Here is a 23,990-nt window from a genome sequence, read left to right on the forward strand (position 1 = left end):
AATGCATGAGTTTTCCCCACTTCACAGAGAAGGAAGCTGAGCCTCATCCGAGAAGCGTGGGGACTTACACAAGGTCACACAGATAACAAACACAAGTACAGATATCCTAACCCTGCTCCACCCGATTCAGGATTCAGGAGGCTGAGCTTATCACCACCTTACTCCACGTAGCCCCCTGTCACCTAATTTGGTTATGATTCTTGCACATAGAGATGACAAGACAGCAACACAGCTGCACTTCTAGAATTGTTGAAAACTCAAACACAACTGGAAAATGGACTTGAGCTAAGATTGCATTTTGTGAACCTGAAAGAAACATGTTACATGAACTCTAAGTGCTTGGCCGTGGCTTGGTCCTACCAATGACTTTCTTTTTTCTGACATTTATGTGGTAGGCAGGCAAATAAAAGCAAGGCCATTCTCTAAAAACTAGAAATGGTATAATTCACCTACAAAGATTTCAGTTTTATTTATTTATTTATTTTTGAGAGAGAAAGAGAGTGGGGGGGGGGTAGGGGCACTTGCCCTCTGGAGAGAGAGAATCTCAAGCAGGCTCCAAGCTCAGCACAGAGCCTGACCCGGGACTCGATCCCAGGACCCAGGGATCACGACCTGAATGAAAATCAAGAGTCAGATGCTTAACCGACTGAGCCATCCAGGCACCCCTCACCTACAAAGATTTAAAAAGAGAATCAAATTAAAATCAGTTAATTAGAAACACACTGATACAAAATGAAACCTGAAGCTCTTTTCCTTTTGTCAGAGAGAAATCTGGTAACTTTCAGAACGCTGGATGAGAAAAGAAAAACCAAGCTTCAAAAAAAAACCCATAGGTCTCTGCTGTTCCTTAACCAGGGCGAGCTTCATAGACAGAAATCCCAGTTAGGAAGGAAGGCTTGCTCACACATAGTGGTTTGTCTGTTTTGGAGATGTGCTTATTTGGTTTCTGAATCAGCCAGAGATTTCATATTATGTAACTAGCGAGGCCTTTCGAAAGCCTGACAAAATGAGGCATGGGGTTCAGAGTTGAACAGAGAGTACTCAGGTTTTTGCTGTTGTTGAAATTTATAGTTCGTTGGAAGTGAAAGAGAAAAAAGTCCATGGTAAATAGGGAAATCATGTTTGAAGTTAATGTCTTTATTATTAATCCCCAAAAAGGATTTGCAAGTCAGTATGGGCAAAAGGGTCAGGAAAACCCAGACGAGATGGCAGAGAAACATCACAACTGTACATTGTACTTGATGTCAAGACAACTCATCTCAATTTGGATACATTGGAAACCGTTTATATGCCATTCATCTGGCATGCTATCTTAGGTAAGCAAGGCTTGAAGAGGTGTCTTAAAGATTAGACCACTTAACCATCTAGCTCAGTCTGTTTTGCATATTGTGTCCTTTGTATGCCCCACTGCACCAAAATAGGAATTGGTAGAAATACTCAAATCGTCACTTTTTTTAAATCTGAGCCATGATAAACGTACCCAGGTACCTGTCCCAGCCCTGGGCTGACAAATGTGGACTCCTCTTGAGACATTCCATGTGTGATTACTTTATAATTTGTTTCTGGTTGTTAAGATTGTAAACATGTTTGAAGGAGGGATCCTCGGGCACGCTTCTGTGCAGGGACACAGTGACAGAAGTCAAGTTATTATCGGTGGCAACACGGATTACAAGAAAGAACATGAAACTTTGCTCCTTAATCAGTGTGCTGAGTCCTATCAGCAGCAGAGGGCATGAGACCCAGCAAGAACGTGCTCTCTCTTGCTGTCTACAGGAGAGTTCTCATATACCTTCTCGCACACAGGTTGGCACCCCTAGAATATTTGCAGAGAAAGGACTTCTTTATATTGCCAGGATAATAGCATGCACATTTCTAAAATGTCACTCTTTCAAAGATAATTAAGGATTTTGGCTTTGCCAAAAATGCATGTGAAGCAGGCCTTGTGACTTAGAGGTTTGCAAGATGCGAAGTATCTATGTTTAGGGCAATTTGTACACATTTTGGACAAGGCGGAACTATTTATTTTGAAATTAAAGCGTCTCCCAGCAACCATGCATTACAAAACATTTTTAAAAAGCCTTCTGGCAATGGCTAAGGAGTATTTTCCATATGTATGAATAAGTATGTGGAGATAATGGGCATTAAAACCCACTTCCAACTTCTGAAACTTCTTGTGCCTGATCCTACCTTAGAAAAAAGTAACAGGAATGGGGCTGCGTGAGCTGGCTTGTTCTATACATCTTCAGAGAGCCAGCTCTGTGTGTGTGTGTGTGTGTGTGTGTGTGTGTGTGTGAAGTAATTCTATATGATGTAAACTGCAAGAGCAATGCTCAAGTTTATCTCAAAGAGGTATATGTCTATGTTCATTTTTTTCACTATCTTATTTATTTATTTATTTATTTATTTATTTATTTATTATGTTATGTTAATCACCATACATTACATCATTAGTTTTTGATGTAGTGTTCCATGATTCATTGTTTGTGCATAACACCCAGTGCTCCATGCAGTACGTGCCCTCCTTAATACCCATCACCAGGTTAACCCACCCCCCCACCCCCCTCCCCTCCAGAACCCTCAGTTTATTTTTCAGAGTCCATAGTCTCTCATGGTTCGTCTCCCCCTCCGATTTCACCCCCTTCATTCTTCCCCTCCTGCTATCTTCTTCCTTTTTTTTTTTTAACATATAATGTATTATTTGTTTCAGAGATACAGGTCTGTGATTCAACAGTCTTGCATAATTCACAGCGCTCACCATAGCACATACCTTCCCCATTTGCAACAACGTGGATGGAACTGGAGGGTATTATGCTGAGCGAAATAAGTCAGTCAGAGAAAGACATGTATCATATGACCTCACTGATATGAGGAATTCTTAATCTCAGGAAACAAACTGAGGGTTGTGAGTGGTGGGGGGTAGGAGGGGTGGGGTGGCTGGGTGATAGACACTGGGGAGGGTATGTGCTATGGTGAGCGCTGTGAATCGTCTACGTTCATTTTTCAAGTCAGCCTTCTGGGGAAAGTGTCCTTTAGGCTAAACATTTTTTGCTCTTTCCCTATATTCTTGGCACAAATGGAAATGCTTAGTTGAGAATATCTATCAGATCCCACAATGGTATGAACAGGTAGGGAGAGAAGTCACAGAGCATGAAAACCATAATTATTATTTATTTATTAGTGTATTTACCTGACACTTGCAGGTGGCATTTCTAGAACTTTCTCTCTGTAGGGGACAGGCGAATGGAGATTGGATAACATCATCTCTCCATTACAGGGAGTCACAAAGCTAGGAAGTAGAATACTCCTGATGCTCTCCTGTTGGTAGGGCAACTCTTAGTCGACTGATGGGCCTTAGCTTTCGAGGTTACCTTCTGGTTTGTCAGTGCCTCAGAGAATTGTTTAATATTTGGGATCTTTTTTTTCTGTCTGTCCATAAACCTTTCTTTATTTGCACAGGGACTGTCTTCTGACACTGTATCTTGGTAACATTCTGTGTGTCTTGCCAACCAGAAAATAATTGCTCAGTTATATATAATTCAAGTTTTATGCTTCAGCAACTCTTCTAGAGTCTCCCAAATAAATACTTCATTAAATGCTGAAATCCTTGCTGAGCTCAGACCGTCCCTATTGAGAGCTTGATATATTTTAGCAACCAGTTCATCTATCTCCTTATGTTCTGAATCTAAGCAATTTCCGATTGTGATTTGTCTCCCCATGGAGGTCTGACTACAGGGGGAGTGTTCACTAACGATACCACCATGAGGATACAGTTCTCCGATAGTTTTATTTCTCATTGCAAATTAATACATGGGACAGATATAAATGATATTCCACATTGGTTGATTTGAGTCAGCCCACTCTCATTGAATTAACACAATCTGGTCAGAAGCCACAAGCTGAACATCAGATTCGGGTCCATGGTGGGTAATTTCTCCAAGGCTCTCTTGGGCTGCTGATCTGCTTCCCTGGAGGCAATTCTCAGATATTACCATGTGGAAACTGTTCTAAATTCCTACAGTCCTCTTTGTACTTTCATTCTAGGAAAGCTCAGAAGCTGTGTGAGCAAAAGTATTGTGAAATTGCAGGTGGATATTGGGGAAATTTAGGTGATAATCATGTAGAGGGAAGAGTTGCTTTGAAGGCTGGGAGCACGAGGCCAGGCAAGGATAGATTCTATATCTTTCTATAGAGTATCCACAACATTGTCGGCATGCCAGTGTGAGGGAAGAAAAGCTTCCACAGAAGGGAATGTTTATCCAATGATAGCCAAATTTTGGAGGATGAGGAAAATAACAGTTCCCTATCTATATTAACTTGGATTTGTCTCTACCCTTTATCATTAATCACTGCTCCAAACAAAGTTAATGGGAATGTTATGGCTCAGTTTCTGTGGACTGGGGAAGCTTATCAATGGGGCTGCCACTTCCTAGCTACTTGTGGAATTTATCTGTGTTAAATGAGTTCACTCAGGGATGTCACGAATGTTATAAACTCTGTCCTGCCGGAATGATGAAATATTAAAAAATATCCACACACATTTAGGAAAAAAGAAAGAGGGGAAAAAAGATATCTCCTAAAATCCAACTTCCTCCCTACATTCTGCCATGAAGACTTAAAAGGACATTTATCATTACACACCGTAATACACGTCAATGGAGCTTAATTATATTTTAAACCCAAATAGTTTACAACTTTGTAATTATTCAAGGACACATCCCTTTAAGAAAGAATATCATAAAAGGGCATGCACAATAAATTGGTAGCATACTGAGAAGTTGTTTTCTTGGATTAAATCTACTTGAATGGCTTGCTGTCTACCCAAAACATGCACGTTCAGTCATATAGATGCACAAGGCTGTTTTATTATATTATCCAAATTGTGAGTCATTGTTACTTAAGAGCCCTTGATTCCTACAACCAAGATGTGGCCACATCAAGAACAATGAAGCTGAGTTACAAAGGGCTGTAAAATTCTTGCCCAATATGATATGGAAAACTGGTTATAGAACCAATCCTTCCCGTTAAAGATACATACACTAATCAGGGAAATCCAAATCAAACCCTCAATGAGATACCACCTCACACCAGTCAGAATGGCTAAAATTAACAAGTCAGGAAACGACAGATGTTGGCGGGGATGAGGAGAGAGGGGAACCCTCTTACACTGTTGGTGGAAATGCAAGATGGTGCAGTCACTCTGGAAAACAGTATGGAGGTTCCTCAAAAAGTTGAAAATAGAGCTACCGTATGACCCAGCAATTGCACTACTGGGTATTTACCCCAAAGATACAAAGGTAGTGATCCGAAGAGGTACGTGCACCCCAATGTTTGTAGCAGCAGTGTCCACGATAGCCAAACTATGGAAAGAGCCAAGATGTCCATCAACAGATGAATGGATAAGGAAGATGTGGTACATATATACAATGAAATATTATGCAGCCATCAAAAAAACTGAAATCTTGCCATTTGCAGTGACGTGGATGGAACTAGAGGGTATTATGCTAAGTGAAGTAAGTCAATCAGAGAAAGACATGTATCATATGATCTCACTGATATGAGGAATTCTTAATCTCAGGAAACAAACTGAGGGTTGCTGGAGTGGTGGGGGGTAGGAGGGATGGGGTGGCTGGGTGATAGACAATGGGGAGGGTATGTGCTATGGTGAGTGCTGTGAATTGTGTAAGACTGTTGAATCACAGACCTGTACCTCTGAAACAAATAATACATTATATGTTAAAAAAAAAAAAGAAGATAGTAGAAAGGGAAAAATGAAGGGGGGGGAATCAGAGGGGGAGATGAACCATGAGAGACTATGGACTCTGAGAAACAAACTGAAGGTTCTAGAAAGGAGGGGTTGGGGGATGGGTTAGCCTGGTGATGGGTATTAAAGAGAGCACGAACTGAATGGAGCACTGGGTGTTATACGCAAACCGTGAATCATGGAACACTACATCAAAAACTAATGATGTAATGTATGGTGATTAACATAACATAATAAAATAAAATTTGAAAAAAAAATTCCCTTATGCAACCAAAAAAAAAAAGATACATGCACTAAGATCACTAGGGTGCCCTGTATTTCAATTACATTATGTCTTTGAGCAACAAGAGTGAAATGCAAATGGTCTTGAGAGAGTGGCAGCATTACTAACAGAATATCCAAGAGCTCTGCTATTTGTCTGTGCTAAGCTCTGTGCTTTGGTAAACTCCGGGTAGTTTTAGTTGTATACACGGGGTAGGGTGAAAGAATTAGGCAAGAGGGAAAGACACCTTGCTAAAGAATGTCACATACCCAGTCTTCCTGTAAAGTTGAGGAAGAATTCTGCACTTTAATTTTAAAAGCCACTATGTGACTTTCAGATTTGAGTCTCTTAAATATGCTAAGATAAGGCTTATGGAGGGAATGTGTGATTGAAGTAGCTAAATTTCACAAATTTTTTAGGGGCTAAAAAAAACTGACTGAATCAACATTTCTAGGCAGATAACTCTCTTCCTTCCCTTACCCCAAGTCTTTATTTCCACATTAATCACCAAAAAATTGCATGTTCCTTGTGCATTAGAGCTGATTTTATTAGATTTAGAATTTATTTTTTTAAAGATTTTATTTATTCCTTTGACAGAGAGAGAGCACAAGCAGGTGGAGCAGCAGGGGGAGAGGGAGAAGCAGGCTCCCCTCTGAGCAGAGAGCTGGACATGGGGCTCGATCCCAGGACCCTGGGATCATGACCTGAGCTGAAGGCAGACACTTAACCAACTGAACCTCCCAGATGCCCCTAGAATTTACTTTAATAAATACTCTCCTGATAGCCAAGACACTAAAAAATCCTTTAGTGTAAGAAATATTCCTAATAATTTTGCTAGGATGCTAAAAATATATGACTTTCCCTTCTCCTTTTCAAGTGTTATGGGTGTCAGTCTAACGAAAAGCTTCTCTACTCATCACTCAGTAATCTTGGGGATGTTGTTTCAATTTTTTGAGGTTTAGTTTTCTCACGTCTACAATGAGGTTAGTGATTCCTACTACCCAGTGTAGTCATGACAATTAAATTAGATAAACTATATACATTGTTTGCTTTCTAGATTACAGTTGGTCCTCAGTATAAATTCTCCCTATAGTTCATTCAACCCCAACTAGATTTTAGGCTTCTTTTGTCCTATGATAATGAACTGTATCTATCATTAGTGAATTCAATCATCAAAAAATGATATGCAAATTGTTCATAATGGAATATAAGTGTTTATTATAACCATAGTATCAAAGGCATTAGATTAAATATGCTTTATTAGTTTTATTTTTCCAATAATATAGTACTTAGCCAACATTTCATCAAATTCTAATGTACATATTAATTCCACTGGCAGGAAGATTTTCTAAAAGGATATGACATATAAACAAGAAGTAAGAGACAGTAGGGCTTCTTCCTTCAAAATCAAAATCAAATCATGATTTTATTCTTCTTTCTTTGCATTAGACATGGGCTCTTTTTCCAAATCCATTGGTAAGAGTTGGGCAGGATTCTGAGCAGGGGAAGAAGTATGAGCAAAGGTACCAATAGGTCAAGACCCAGAACAAGTACTATCTCCCTCAGCAATTGTTTGGTTATCATATGCATGGACTGCTAGACTCAGGGAACCCTGCTATGGAGACAAAGAAGACACATGAGTCCTTCAACAGTTTTATAGCCTAAAATGAAGAGTCAGAAATATAATACTGTAGATGCTAGAGTAAGGGAATTTAGAAGCTATAGAGGGGACCCAAATGGCCAATTCAATTTGGTCAAGGTGGTACATTCCAGAAAATACTTTCTGTAGCTGGAACCATGAGCCTGATCCTTATACACAAGTATTTTGTATGCATAAGTAGGTGTCCAGCAAGCAGGGTGAATGGGGATGATGGTAGATAAGGATAGACCTCAAAGAGGGACCTCATAAATGAAGGCACAAAAGTGTGAAGTGTCCTGGCTTGTTTGGAGCTATAGGAATGTGGGTGGGCCTGATGCAGAGGGGTGAGGCAAGAGATAAGTTGGGAAAAGTAGGAGATGTCAAATCCTCATGGTTTTCTCTTTATTCTACAGAAGTTGGACATTGTCCTCAAGGGAGTGGAGAGTGATTGAAAATTTTTAAATAAATAAGAATAAATGAGAAGATAAACATTCTAAAAAAAAAAAAAATCTCTGGAGGAAGCACAGAGGATGGAGGAAGGCTAGATTGGATGTAGAATCTGGATTGACAACTATTTCAATCCTCCAGTCTAGAAAATGGCTAACATTCTCTTTTTTGAAGTCCTAATGTGCTGATTGTCAGTGCTATTCATTTTACCACTTAGTTGTCCTTTTATTTCACTCAGAGGAGTTTTCCTTCTACAACTATATTGAAAAGTATTCTACCCCAGACATACCTTGAATTGCTTTTTGATATCTCCTCTATTAACCCTCTGGAACATCCTCATATGTACACACAACTCCCAGGACAGGGATACATACAGAGAAGATGGGCAGATCATGCTTTTAATTGACAGATTCCACTGGTCTAGAGATAGACACAATCAGTACTATGAGGTCAACTGCAATGAAGGTCATACACACACATAAGCTGCTAAAAGATATCTGAAGGCTAACTCAACACACTAGAGAGTTAAAATGTGAGTGTCTATAGTTATTTATTTGATGTAACTTAATTTGAGTATTTGCATATAAAAATGCTGGGGTACCCTCATACTCTAGTTTTAATTTTGCTGAATGTATGAGATGACTTTGTCCTCTACACATTGCCCTCATTGCCCACACCTTGCAAATTGAATTTTCTTAGAGCCTTATCCAACTTGGTGGAATTTTCTTTCCCAAAAACATCCATTCATTTCCTTGCAAAGCTGATTTTTTAACCAGATCTTTCTTCTGTAAGCACAAATTAACCTTCACTGAATGCATTATCTTAACTGATAAATAATTACATTATAGGTGTATTAGAAACAACACACACAACATGCTGTTTTAAGTGTAGTGACATTTTGTGGATGATTGGAAGGTTATAGGAAGGAAAAAAACTCCCTGGAGGTATCCCACAATTCTCAGTTTTAAAATTCATGGAATTGGGAGCGCCTGGGTGGCTCAGTCGGTTAAGCATCTGCCTTTGGCTCGGATCATGATCCTGGGATTCTGAGATCGAGTCCCACCTCGGGGTCCCCGCTCAGAGGGGAGTCTGGTTCTCCCTCTGCCAATCCTGCCTCATCCCCACCCCACACCCCCCGCCCCGCTCATGCTCACGCACTCTGTCTCACATGTGTGCACTGTCTCGCTCTCTCAAATAAATAAATAAAATCTTTTTAAAAAATATTCATGGAATTGGGTGATTATGTAGTCTAAGACAAGCTAACAAGCTTCTGCTTTGAAATCAATTTTTACCTACGTCTAGGTTTAGTTTTTAGCCTTATATGGGTATGTAGGTTTAGATACTAGAAATTTTAGTTGATTCTGCAAGAATCCAGCTATTCTATGGAGATGTCTGCGATTTTTTTTTTTTTTTAGAAGAGAAAGAGAAAGGGTAGAAAAGGTGAAGGAAGAAAGAGGAGGAGAAGGAGGAAGAGAAGAAGAGGAGAGGAGTGGGGGAGGGGGAGGAGGAGAAAGGGATAAAAGAAATGATTTTGGAAAGTGGAAGTGTTGGAGAGTAACCCCTGGGCAGGAGAAAAGGAAATCTGAGACAGAGACATCAGAAGAAAATGAAAAAGGAAGACTGCACGGGAATCCATGACATTGTAAGTTGCCCTCATAGCTGTCCCCACCCTCGTCTGGTGTGTCCTATTGTGTCCTATCATACTGCAGTGATGAGAAAAGGAACACTACATTTCCCAGACTCCTTGCAGCTGAGGTTTCTGTTAATTAGAAGCACTCAAGAAAGGCTTGAATTTAGCACTGACCAAGTGGGGAGCCAGGTAGCATCAGGTCAGGCATCCATTTTTCTAACAGAGATATCATCGGGGATAACCAGGTTCTGGAGCCAGTCATTCCAATGGCAGCTCCTTCATTCCCCAGGTAGCTCAGAACATGTGATCCTGGAGATGCTGAAAGTCTTAGCCCTGGATCGCAGATAAATTTAGGGCAATAGCTTCCTGACTCCCAAGCACTTTGACTGTGGTAGAAATAGAACCTGCTCTTCCAGTATCTGATTTTTTGTTTTGAATCCCTTGCTGCTTAAAATAGCTAGAGTGCCTCTGAAACAAATAATACATTATATGTTAAAAAAAAAAAAAGAAGAAGAAGAAGAAGAAGATAGCAGGAAGGGAAAAATGAAGGAGGGGAATCAGAGGGGGAGACAAACCATGTGAGACTATGGACTCTGAGAAACAAACTGAGGGTTCTAGAGGGGAGGGGGTGGGGGGATGGGTTAACCTGGTAATGGGTATTAAAGAGGGCACGTACTGAATGGAGCACTAGGTGTTACACACAAACAATGAATCACGGAACACTACATCAAAAACTAATGATGTAATGTATGGTGATTAACATAACATAATAAAATAAAATAAATAGCTAGAGTGCTTCTGTTATCTGTAACTGAAACCTGATTGTTACACATCATTTTTAGGTAGTGACCCTGAAGAATCCATGAGAGAAAATTTGGGAATAACTCCTTTAGGAAATAAAACTTAATTTTATCATTATTAAAGTACTTTAGGTATACAACTTATACATGTTACATCTGTATTGGTAAATATCCACTTCACTCTTCAAAGGTCACCTCTTTCTCATCATCAACTATCCTGACAATGGCCCCTAATACTGGGATTAAAAAAAGAAAGAGACTTTTGAACAGAGCACCTGAAGAATTCTCATTGGTCCTCATCTGACGAGCATTCAGAGTATCACTGACTGCTAAATAACATGAAATTCAAAGAAATTGACATTTTTAATTTCTCACTAAATTGAGCAGAAATTAGAAATACATGGGAAAGACTTATAAAGACAAACACAAACAAGTAAAAGATTGAAACATCACAGAGGAAATGGAAAGAAATCAAAAGGATTTTGATATCATATTTTGATATCATATTCCCCCAAATATCTCCAAATTATAATGCAGAGACAGCAAAAAAAAAAAAAAAAAAAAAAAACGGACTATGCTCAGAGACAAAATATAAAAATCTGTTATTCTTTTGGAACTTAAAAACATATGATGCAAGGAGATGAAGATACCTTACAACACAAATGGTGTGAGTAAATGAACCACGGTAATTTCTTTAAACTTGGATGGGTCACCCTTGAAACAAATGAACACTCACAGAGAGAATCAAGTGTGTGTCCTTCCCACCATGTGTAATTCATCAATGGAAGTTGGACTGACACCAAAGAGCCTGAGTAATAATTCTCTAATTGAGTAAATAGGAAATAATGGAAGTACTTCTAGAGTTTGCTTAGATTATGTGGCATAAGGACACATCAGTTGAGTGTCCTGAATTTTCAGATACTGAAGATGATCACTTGACAATAAATTATAAGCCACATTAAAAACTTCCCCATCACTTTTTCACATAGCCTACCCGGTGTGGCCACTAAATCAAGTTTGTGAGTTTTTGCTGTCCCTCCCTTCTTGGCTTTACAGTAAGGTCCAAAGCAACAACCCTTGCCTGTAACCATGACATCAACTATTTAATAGAGTGTTGTTGTTTTGTGCAGTCTGCTCTGAACTCAAAACATAGATAGATAGATCATAGATAGATAGATAGATAGATAGATCATAGATAGATAGATAGATAGATAGATCATAGATAGATAGATAGATAGATAGATAGATAGATAGATAGATAGATGATAGATAGATGATAGATAGATAGATGATAGATAGATAGATGATAGATGATAGATAATAGATGATAGATGATAGATAGATGATAGATGATAGATAATAGATGATAGATGATAGATAGATGGTAGATAGATGATAGATAGATAGATGATAGATAGATGATAGATAGATAGATAGATAGATAGATAGATGATAGATGACACAATTTTCCAAGACATCTTATTACATGAAAAATCAGTTTGCAGAATAATACATATGGTATAATCCCACTTAAAAAAAAACAGCTATTGTGTGTATGTGTGTAGGTTTGTGCAAAACACATAGATAGTAGAGTGAAAGATGGCATGGATGCATAATAAACCTTTATTTTTTTTCTTTTAAAGATTTTATTTATTTGAGAGAGAGAGAGCACATGAGAAGGGGGAGGGTCAGAGGGAGAAGCAGACTCCCCGCTGAGCAGGGAGCCCGATGCGGGACTCGATCCAGGGACTCCAGGATCATGACCTGAGCCGAAGGCAGTCGCTTAACCAACTGAGCCACCCAGGCGCCCTAATAAACCTTTAATAGTAACACCCCTGGGAAGAGAATTTAGGATGGGGAATATCTAAGGCGGTCCCGGGCGCAAAGGCAAGTGGAAGAAAGCTGCAATCATTTTAGATGCCCTGTCCACCTGGATGTAATCATCATCACATCCCTTCCATATTGCCTTCTTCATAACTTTAGAATTTGTCTATTTTGAGAAATGGCTGTCCCCAAGTTAATTTCCCCAGCTTAGGCAGCCAATATCGCCCACTTCAGCTTCGAGCTATTCTTCCAAATGGTTTAATTGCTTCTGGTTCTGCTTACACATATCATCCTGCTGCAATACTAAATCCATGCTAATGCCTTAGCCATAATTCTTTTTAAAATCTTTGAATTTGACAGGTAATATATGATTACATACTCGGCATAAATATATTTTCTGTGTAGATAATTCAGATATCAAATTATCCAAACATTTCCTTTCTGCCTCCCCCCTCTTCACTTTCCTATACATTCTCTATTCTAGATCCCACTTCTCTCCCCAGAGGCACTATAAATGATTTGTCATGCATTTCTCCAGTGTCCTTCTATGCTTCTTAACATACACTTCCATACACCTTTTTCTTTGTTAGTTTTTGCAAAAATGTAATTTACCATATATATTATTCTGCAGCTTTAGTTTTCCCTTAATAATTTGTCTCAGAGAATTTTCCATTTAGGTATATAAGGTCTACCCTATTCTGTTTACTGCAAAATAGGGGTGCCTGGGTGGCTCAGTCGTTAAGCGTCTGCCTTCACCTCAGGTCATGATCCCAGGGTCCTGGGATCGAGCTCCGCATCGGGCTCCCTGCTCAGCGGGAAGCCTGCTTCTCCCTCTCCCACTCCCCCTGCTTGTTTTCCCTCTCTCCTGCCTCTCTCTCTCTCTGTCAAATAAATAAATAAAATCTTAAAAAAAAAAAACTACTGCAAAATAGTTCATAGAATGGATATATTATGATTTATTTATTGATAGACATTCAAGCTTATTACAGTTCCATGCCATTAACAAATTCCATATTTGTATAGCAGACTCATTTCTATTGAATAGACCCTCTAAAAGTGGAATGCTGAAAGCATGCATTTTTTTGTTTTTGATAGATACTGCCCCAAATTACATTCTAAACTTTTCTTACCTGTTAGCACTTTACCTCTTAGTACTTTCATCAAAAGTGCCTGGGGGCGCCTGGCTGGCTCAGTCAATAGAGCATGTGACTCTTGATCTCAGGGTCAAGAGTTCAAACACCACGAGGCATGGAGCCTACTTAAAAATAAAATAAAATGAAGGGTTTTTTTTAAAAAAATGCCTGTTTCTGCAACTGATTTTATCTTTTAAATGTTTTCATTATGATGGTAATATATGACATTTACTTATTGTTTGAATTAGTAATTCCAGAAACACTAAACATATTTTATGTTTTTGTCTGATATCTCTACTTCTATCTTTTGACAAATACATATTTTCATTCATTTTAATAGATTTTTTAAATTGCTCTGCATGAATTCTATCTATAGATGGATCAATTGATGATCATTCTTTCATCTAATATAGCCTCTGGATTTTTTTCTCTGACTCAGACTGTCCTAACCACAGATTTAAAAATTACTTGAAATTGTGTTTTGATAATCCACTGGGAATTCATGTTGTTTATATGTGAAGGAAAATACAATCTTTTCTTTTTTTCTTCAGATAGGCAATGGTCAAAGACCTTTTATTGCATAGTTGGTCTTTTTTCCAATGATGTGAAACCATTTCACAAGAAACCACAACCCCACATATACATGGTCTGATTCTGGCCTCTCTGTTCTTTTATATTAATATGTTTTTTCATATATACTAATATGTTCTTATGTTTTGTTTTAATGTCACACTATTTTAATTTTCATAGCTTAATGACATGTTCTTACATCTAAGAAGACAAGTTTCCTTTCCTTTAAAAAAAATTCTCTTGGTTCTTTTCTTTTTTTTTTTTTTTCCTTATTATGTTCAGTTAGCCACAGTATAGTACATCATTAGTTCTTGATGTAGTGTTCAGTGAATCATTAGTTACATATATCACCCAGTGCTCATCACAACACGTGCCCTCCTTAATTATTTTCATAAATTTTATTTGTCGTATGAAATTGAGAGCTTATCAAGTATCATGAAACGTCCTATTGGGATTTTCACTGGGCTTATATTATTTTCATGGGACAATTTGGGGAGAAATAGCTATTTTGCATCACTGAATCTCTTTGCCCAAGAACATGGATAATTATTTGTCTTTAAATATCGTTCACTACATTTTTATGGTTCTGTTTTATATGGTTTCTTGTATATTTCTTGGATTTATTATGTCTTCCAGTTTTATTTTTGCTATTGCAATTGTTTTTTTTTTTTTCTGTTTCCAAAACATTTTCTAATTAGTCATTTCTGCTATTGGGGAAATTTTTTAATTTACGTTTTCATTTTTCAGTCTATCTACTTTTTAATCTTATACCTTTGTTATTCCTTTTCTAACTGCTTTCATTTCAGGCTTTGCATTTGAGAGCTCTTGCTTGGGCTCCTTTGAGTTATCAGCACCTGGTTCTGGTGAGGGTAGGACAGTGACAAAAGTGAATCATTGGTTGTGAAAGCCCTAGTTTTTTTTGGTTTTTTAAACTTTATTGAGGAATTTTGACAAGCAATTTTATATATATATATATATATATATATATATATATATATATTTAAAGTGTACAGTGTGACAATCTGATACACCTACACATTGTAGAACGATTACCCAATCAAGATAATTAACACATCTATCACCTCAAGAGTTAACAGAGGTAACTCTGTGTGTGTGTGTGTGTGTGTGTATGCGTGTGTGTGTGTGTGTTGGTGGTGGTGAGAATGGTTAAGATCTATTCTCAACAACTTTTGATAGTACTGTATTATTAACTATAGTCAGGACTGTATTGTTAACTGTAGTCACTATGGAAAACATCACTATGGTTTCTCAAGAAAAAAACAATCTGACTGAACTACCATATGATCCAGCAATCCCACTCCCAGGTAAATACCCAAGATAATTGAAATCAGGATCTCAAAAGCATATCTGCACCCTCATGTTCATTGCAGCATTAGTCATCATATCCAAGATATGGAAACAACCTGTCCTTCCATGGATGAATCTATTAAAAATGGGATATATATAATATATATTATATAATATATTATAATGGGATATTATTCAGCCATAAAAAGAAGGAAGTTCTGCCATTTGCAACTACATGGATGAATCTGGAGGGCATTATGTAAAGTGAGATAAGGCAGGAGAAGAAAGAGAGTCCTTCCCATGAGGGGGCAATATCTTCCTATAATGTTGCTTCATTTTCCTGCTGTAGCGCCCACCCTCTCTGGTCAAGTGTTGGGTATACACCATGACTGTCCATGTGCAGCCCAGATGAGGATGCAAGAGATGGGAGGACCATGCTCCAGCCGCTTCAACCACAGCCCCCAAGTGAGCTCCATGATGCTTCCTCTCCAGGTCCTGTGACTCCAACTTCTGAACTCCAGTCTGGACACAGGGGAGTCCACTATTTTTTTCATATTTTCTATCTTCTAGAGATTCCTCAAAATCTCAGTTCACCAATGGTACTGTTTCTTGTTTTCTAATGTTATTATTGATTTATTCTCCTGCTGTCATCTTTTTGACTGGCAATAAACAGAGGTTGAATTCAGCTCACTCTCCTGATCACCAGAATGATTTCCTCCAGATGTAAAATTTATCATGTTCTTTGTCCCCCTAAAACATGCCAGTGAGTTTTCAGCTCCTTCCTCTGCTTCGCAGGACCCTTCATCATCCAGTGCATGCCACCTGTCCATCCTCTTTTTTAATCACCTTTTCCCTACATCCCAGATGTCATTTTCAATCTGGAAACATACTGAATCCTTGTGTCCTCCCCACTCTCTCTCACTGGTCCTTGCTGTCTGTTACCCCTTACACTCTTCATTAGTTTTGTCCATTTCATCAGTTAGATTAGAGTTAAGAGGGCACCTCCTCCAGGAAGCTTTCCTTGACCTCCAAACTTAGGTTAGATATACCACATCTCTTCTTCCATGGTACCCTTTGCTTATTCCTGCCACTGCATTTGTCACACTGTATGGCAGTCTGCCTTTTACTTGTTCTTGACCTCCTTAGCCTGTATTTTATGTGAGGGGCAGGGATTGCAATTTGTGCATCATCGTAAACAACCTGATGGAAGGAACTGCCATCGATTCTTATCTGTAGAATTTCTAGAACTTAATACCATGCCTTAAACATAGCTATTGTAAAAAGCAAGAGCATCAGGGGGAGTCAGATTTGGATTCCAAATCTAATCTGTCATTTATTAGTGCAGTGCAGGGCTGGTTACACAATTGGGATGGAAGGCAGGCCAAAATAAAAATGTGAGCCCTGATGGGGTGAAGAAGTCAATCTCTCTTCCCACAGGCCGAACTCCCCAACCCACATTTGATGGGCAATCTCCAAGGGATTACAGCCTCCTTGTTGGGATGGGATTGGTACCTGGATTGGGGACAGGTCAGTGGCTCTTGCCATCACCTACGAAACATGGCAAGACACTGTCAGCCGAGGGCAGAGACCTCTCTTGCCTTGCCCGTTTCAAGGACTCCGACCCTCCTTGTGCTCATGCCCAGAACCCCCAGGAGGCTAACAGCCACGTGGAATGTGGGTCTTATCCTGCAGACAGTCACTGCTCTGTCGTAGGGTAGAGCCAATGGCAGGGATGGGAGGAGAGAAGAAGGCCAGTGGCCTCTGATAAGCAATAAGAAGCAAGACCACTTCTAAGCTAAAACTCCAACTCCCAGTGTACACTCCATTGTCTCTTTGGACCTCACTTTAAAAACAGAAATTTAATGATAAAATAATTAAAATGTCAAAAGGAGACAGTAGAGCTTTGATTCCAGGAAGAAGCGGGCCCTGCATAACTATACTGGTTACACGCCCAGGAAACTGGCCTTGACTCTGTGACCTAAAAAAAGTTCACCTAAATTCTGAGCCTTAGTGTCTTCACCTGAGAAATGGATGTGATAAAACTTACCTCATCAGATTTTAGTAAGACTTAAAGAAGTAATGTCCCCAAAGCTCAGAGCACAGCACTCAGATATTTTTATGGGAAGTTCAAGATCTCCTCCTTGGAAGGACACAAATACAATGTTTTATGGACTCTTTTTGGTAATGCTTAAAATGTTTCAAAGTTTACGGAGTCATTAACCCTTTTCGTCACTAATCCTTTTCTTAGTCCTTAACCCTTTTGGGTTGGGTTACAAAGTGGAGGAAATGGCCACAGGATAATTTCAGATTGTAGTCCACCATGTGGTGTGGAAATTAGTTCTCAGCATACACCTCAGAGCCGCTCCTGATCGTCCTGAGATTCTTAGATAATTCTGTTTCCTGAGCTCCACCATCAGATTACCTGGAGATAAGATCCAGGAATATATGTTTTTTACAAATCTCCCAGATGATTCATACACACACAAATTTTTTCTCTGTATTTCCTTATGGTGTTTTCTCCCCTTTTGAGGTAAATTTACATACATGGAGTGGATAGATCTTTTTTTTTTTTTTTTAAAGATTTTATTTATTTATTTGAGAGAGAGAGAGTGAGAGACAGAGAGCATGAGAGGGAGAAGGGTCAGAGGGAGAAGCAGACACCCTGCCGAGCAGGGAGCCCGATGCGGGACTCGATCCCGGGACTCCAGGATCATGACCTGAGCCGAAGGCAGTTGCTTAACCAACTGAGCCACCCAGGCGCCCTGGAGTGGATAGATCTTAAGTGCACATTCACCAACTTGACAGATGCATCTACCTTATGCAGTCTGAGCCCCTATCAGGATATAGTATGTGCCATGGAGTGAATGTTCGTGTTCTCCCCAAATTCACATTTTGAAGCCACAATCCCCAAGTGTTGGTATTTGGAGATGGACACTTTGGGAAGTAATTAAGTTATGAAGGTAGAGCCCCCATCAATGGGATTAATTTTCTTGTAAGAGGAGGCACAAGAGAAATCATGTCTCTCTTGTCCGTGTGAAAACACAGGAAGGTGGCTCTCTGAAAGCCAGGAATCTGGCCCTCAGTGGGACCAGATCTGCCGAGGCTTTGATCTTGGACTTCCCAGCCTCCAGAACAGTAAGAAGTAAACATTCCTTGTGTTAAAAAGAAAGCCACAAAGCCCAAGTTGCTTGCCCGCAGGACAGTAAACCAGGACTCCATTGCAATTTCAACTTCCCCAGTAGTGGCATTTTAAACCAACCAATCTGGAATTTTCTGGTCAGTTCCAATGAGGTAATCTGTCACATGGGTTCTTCCCATCCCCCCAAAGGAAAATAAGGCAATACACCTAAGGAGACCCCCTCTCCTTCCTGCTAAGAGAAGATGACCTTGCTGAAATAAGCCTTTCTTTTCTTTTGCTAAGAACTTCTTGTCCCATCTTCTTTCTGGGGGAAAACAAAACAAAACAAAACAAAAAAGACCTCTTCCATTTTATTGGAACCATCTCTCTACTTGCCAGATGGGATGCTGCCTAAATTCATGAATCACTTCATAAAGCCAATTAGGTCTTCAAATTTGCTTGGTTGAATTTGTCCTATTTAACAGTGTTTAAGCCACCCAGTCTGTGGTATTTTTATGATAGCAGCCTGAACTGACAAGGACAGAATATCACCGTCACTCTTTTAGGACTTCACCTAAAGGAATCATTTATTAAATACAGTTTTCTGTAAAGTTTCTTTCATTCAGCATGTTTCCGAGATCCATCCACAATGTTGTATGTATCAGGAGTTTGTCCCTTCTTCTTGCTGATCACTATATAAATTATATGAATTTCTTTCATTATGTGAATACACTACCATTTATTCATCCATTATCCTACTGGTAGACACCTGTGCTGCTTCCAATTTAAAGCTATTATGGTTCATCAAAAACTAATGATGTACTTTATGGAGACTAACATAATAAAATAAAATTAAATTAAAAAAAATAAAGCTATTATGGATAAAGTTGCCATGAACAGTTTTATACAAGCCTTTTTGTGGACATAGATTTTTATCTCCCTTGGGTAAATACTTAGAAGTGGAATTGCTGGGTGGTAGAGTAGGGTGAAGATTTAGTTTCACAAGAAAATGCCAGCTCTTTTACGCAAAGTGGTTGTACTATTTTATACTCTCACCAGCAGTGTTTGAGAGTTCCAGTTGCTTCTCAACCTCACCGACATTCAGTGTTGTCAATCTTTTAAATTTAATTTTAACCATTCTGGTCGGTATTTAGTGATATCTCATTGTGGTTATAACTTCCATTTTCCTGATGATCATTGATTCTGAGCACCCTTTGCAGACATTAATGGGCCATTCAGGTATCTTCTTTTGTAAAGTGTCCATTTCAATCTTCTGCCATATTTTGAATTAGGTTCTCTCTGTTTTATTATTGAGTTGTAGGAGTTCTTTATATACACAGGATGCTGGATATCCTTGATCAGATATGTCTTCCAAATCATGTCTCTAATTCCAAGCTGTCTTTTCTTTTAATGGTGTCTTTTGAAGAGCAGAGTTTTTAAATGTGGATGAAGTTCAACTTAATATTTCGTTCCCTTATGGTAAATGCCTTCTCCCACAGCAACCAGGCCCGTATTCGCTCATCTTCTCTGAACTCCCAGCCTAACCGTACTTGGGAAACGGCTCTCCCCCATTTCCATTCCTCCTCGCCCTGTGATACCTCTGTTCAAGCTCTCTGCTCAAAAGACCTCTGAAAATGACATCAAGGAGGTGGTCTCAGTAGGTACCTTTTAAGAAAAGTCTGTGCATGATCCCACCGTTTGGCAATTTTTATTATTTGAAGAAAAAGACAGCAGCCCTTATTTCCTGTTGTTCACATTTTTCAGAGACACAACCTCCTTCCTATGTTTAAAAATTCCTGACAACATTGAGCTCCAAACCACGATTTAAAATCTTCTGAATTAGGAACTCACAGTGAAGGGAGAAGAAGAAGATCGGGATGATTGTAGTAAGCTCCTCAGGCTATTTTATTTTATTATTTTATTTTATTTTATTTTATTTTATTTTATTTTATTTTTTTATTTTAGGGCTCTGTATTTAGAAACAATCATCTGGAGCTCTTACAGCATCTGACAGGGAGTTCAGGAGTGAGGTAGCCATTGTTGATGAGAAAAAGCAGACACAGGGAGAAGGCACCTTGCCTAAGGCCACCATGGGGAGCTTGCAACAGAAGCCAGGCCCCTATCAGGAGATCCCAGTCGCTCTAAAATTCCACGATCAGAACAGGCAGAACACAAAAGAGAAACCCACTGAGGAGAGGAAATGTTTTCCCACAAAAGCAATTTCCTCCAATTTGTATTTCAGCAACAAATTTGTTTCCAGTTTCAGATGCCACTATTCAAAACTGACCTGTTGCCTTTCAACTATAATAGAGGCTCTCTCATTCTTCGGTGATTTGCTTGTAAATATTTATCAATACGGCTTGGCCCTCAGCCCCCTTTCTCTGACTTTATGACGGGGAGCCCCCAGCCCCTGCCAACACTTCTCAAGCCTTGATTACTGTTATGTCTTTCACGTGGATCGATGTGTTTTCTCATGTGGCTTATGAAGTGCTATAAACATTTACAGCTGAACTGTCAAAGTGGATAAACAAAACACTGTACATTTTTATAGTTCAGTGATCTTTATTATGCTTTTTATACTTTTGCATAGGTCCAGAAGATTTGCTTTATCTCAAGAAAGTGAAGCAATAGATTAGATTAGTTTCACTATGTTACTCAGTAGCAGTTGTGCTAAAATCCTGAAACTGTCCCCTTCCTACAGTTTGTTTTTTCTTTCGTTCGAATCTGGTTTATTAATGACAGAGATAAAGGCTTGATTACTACAACTACAGTTGTCTGAGGCCGTGGTTCTGAAACTTCAGCCGGCATCACAATTCCCTGGAGAACTTGTTAAAACATAGATTTCTGGGCCCCACCTCCAGAGGCTCTGATCCAGAAGATCTGGAGTGGGGCCCGGAAATGTGCATTTCTGACAAGTTCCTGCTGCTGCTGCTGCTGCTGGTCCAGGAATGCAAAGCATTGATTTAGTTCTTCCATCTGAAAAACCAAGGGCATTTCCTTTTCAGTGATTTCCAGCAAGTGACTGCCTTACTCCCATATTCTGAGTGTGCAGAATACCAAGGCTTTGTCTTCACAGATAGCAGGGCTTGCCTTGTGCAAAATGAGAGAGTAAGTGACACTCACACGAACAAACACGCATGTCTAGGTATCCAGGGTACCAGCAGGCATTCCCCGGTCTCAGTGGCTTCCAGCTGTGCTGGGTCTCTCCCCCTTTGGGAAGGTTTGTGGAAAATGTTCTAATATGTTCTTTGCTTCCTCCACACCACTACTTCTTTTTAGCCAGCTGCTTTTTTTTTTTTTTTTAACTTCTTTTGCAGAGATATGTTGATCAGGAGGACTCGCTTCTCATTCCATCTTTCCCTCCACATCCCCATCTGTTTTAAACAGACTCCTACCCACATTTCAAGGCTCAGCTGAAAGCTCACACCCCACCCCCATGACACCACAGAGGAACTTGCAGCACCTCTCTGTGGTCTGGGAGTTTTGTGATGAGATATCTCACTTAACGCATGGCCCTGCACTTTTCTGGTTCCATGTTTATCCCTCTCTATGAAACACAGGCTCTTCTAGACAGAGTGATGTCTTAGTTATATCTCTCACCCTGCAAAACCACACTCGATAAACGAAGGAAAGAAAGCAAGATGGGAGGAAGGAGGAAGAGAAGACGTTCTGCTCCCAGGACATATGTATCATTTATTGTAGAGAAGGGTAGGATGGTATTTGGGTGGTTGGGGAAAGCAGTGAGGGCTGCTACCTACCGTGACAATGCGAAAGCTTGATCCTCACATCAGCAACAATGGAATCAGCCACGTGAATGATTTGGCCATAGGTTAAGGACATGGATCCAGCTCAGCAATAGAGGAGGAAGGCAGAATGCATCACCCACGCCCTTGTGGTTCTTATTGCTCTTTGGCAGAGAGGATGCTGATGCCATGACAATGGCGGGGCCTGGGGGCAGGGGGAGGTTATTTGAGGCTGAAGGACTTTGAGACTCAGGAAGGATATGGGATGAGATAAAAGCAAAGGCCTGAATAATATTTGCAAATAGAGTTACTCATCACTGGCGCACTATATGCCAGGCACTCTTCTAGGGTTAAATACACAATGGAATTGGTTGGTTGAACTGAGAGTTATGTAATAAATTAAAACAATATACATTTGGTCTTTATCATGTGTGAATAGTATTAGGCTTTCCTTTAATATAAGAAAGCAGTACACTCCTTTCTATTATTTAATTTATCTTCAATATCTAGCAATATACAAATGACGAATGAATTCATTCATACAATATGTCTTTTTGTGGGGTGCCTGGCTGCTCAGTGTATAGAGCATGAGACTCTTGATCTTGGGGTTGTGAGTTCGAGTCCTGTGTTGTGCGTTGAGCTTACTTTTTAAAAAAGGCATATATATATATATATATATATATATATATGCCTTTTTGCTCCTTCCAAAAATAGTTTCAAAATACTGTTTCTTAGAGCCACTTTAGAAGACAGTTTGGCAGTGTCTTACCAAAGCTAAACACGGTCTTTTTTTTTTTCTTTTTTTAAGGCTGCCCTAAAGGCAGACAGGTTTATTGAAGCCACAGCCAGGTGATCAACGGCTGGACTTGGCCACACGTTCCAGCTCGTCCTTCTTCTTGATAGCCTAGGAATTGGAAGAGCCCTTGGCTGCATTGATGAGCTCATCTGCTAGGCACTCAGCAATGGTCTTGATGTTCTGGAAGGCGGCCTCACGGGCACCTGTGCACAGCAGCCAGATGGCCTGATTCACACAGAGCAGGGCGGACATGTCAACAGCCTGACGCCTCACTGTTCCGGCTCGTCCAATGCGGGTTGAGTCCTCCCGGGGACCGCTGTTAATAATTGCATTCACCAGGACCTGCAGGGGGTTCTCACCAGGGAGCAGATGGAAGATCTCGAAGGCATGCTCGACAATGCGCACGGTCATGAGCTTCTTGCCATTGTTACGGCCATGCATCATTGAGTTGGTGAGACGCTCGACAATGGGGCACTGTGCCTTACGGAAGCGCTTAGCTGCATATCGCCCTGCACTGTGGGGCAGGTACTTGGCATACTTCTCCTTCACTGCAATGTAATCCTGCAAGGAAATGTCATTGATCTGAACATCATTAGTGCTCCATTTCCCAAAAAGCTTGATGTCAGGGGTCTCCTCCACTGCAGGTCCAGCTGTCTCCCACTCGGTCATCCTGAGGGCGCAGCCAGGGCATCCCAATCGATCAGCGTGCACCATGCGCCACCCTGGCACAGACAGGAAGACCAAAGCTAAACATAGTCTCACCATACAATCTAACAATCCAGCAGACATACCTCTAGGTATTTACTCAAATGAACTGAAAATGTACGTTCACATAAAAACTTGCACACAAATGTTTACAGCAGCTTTATTCATAATTGCTAAAAATTGGAAACAACCAAGATGTCCTGCAGCAGGTAAATGGATAAATAAACCGTGTTACATCCAAACAACAGAATATT

At 39.8% G+C, this 23,990-nt stretch overlaps 1 pseudogene; it reads right to left on the reverse strand.

The window, feature by feature from the left end:
* Window positions 1–23,021: 23,021 nt before the first annotated feature.
* LOC118520022 (small ribosomal subunit protein uS7 pseudogene) lies at window positions 23,022–23,777 on the reverse strand (annotated as a pseudogene).
* Between the last annotated feature and the right edge of the window lie 213 nt (window positions 23,778–23,990).

This window comes from Halichoerus grypus, chromosome 9 (assembly GCF_964656455.1).
Source record: "Halichoerus grypus chromosome 9, mHalGry1.hap1.1, whole genome shotgun sequence".
In the NCBI taxonomy this organism is placed as follows: domain Eukaryota; kingdom Metazoa; phylum Chordata; class Mammalia; order Carnivora; family Phocidae; genus Halichoerus; species Halichoerus grypus.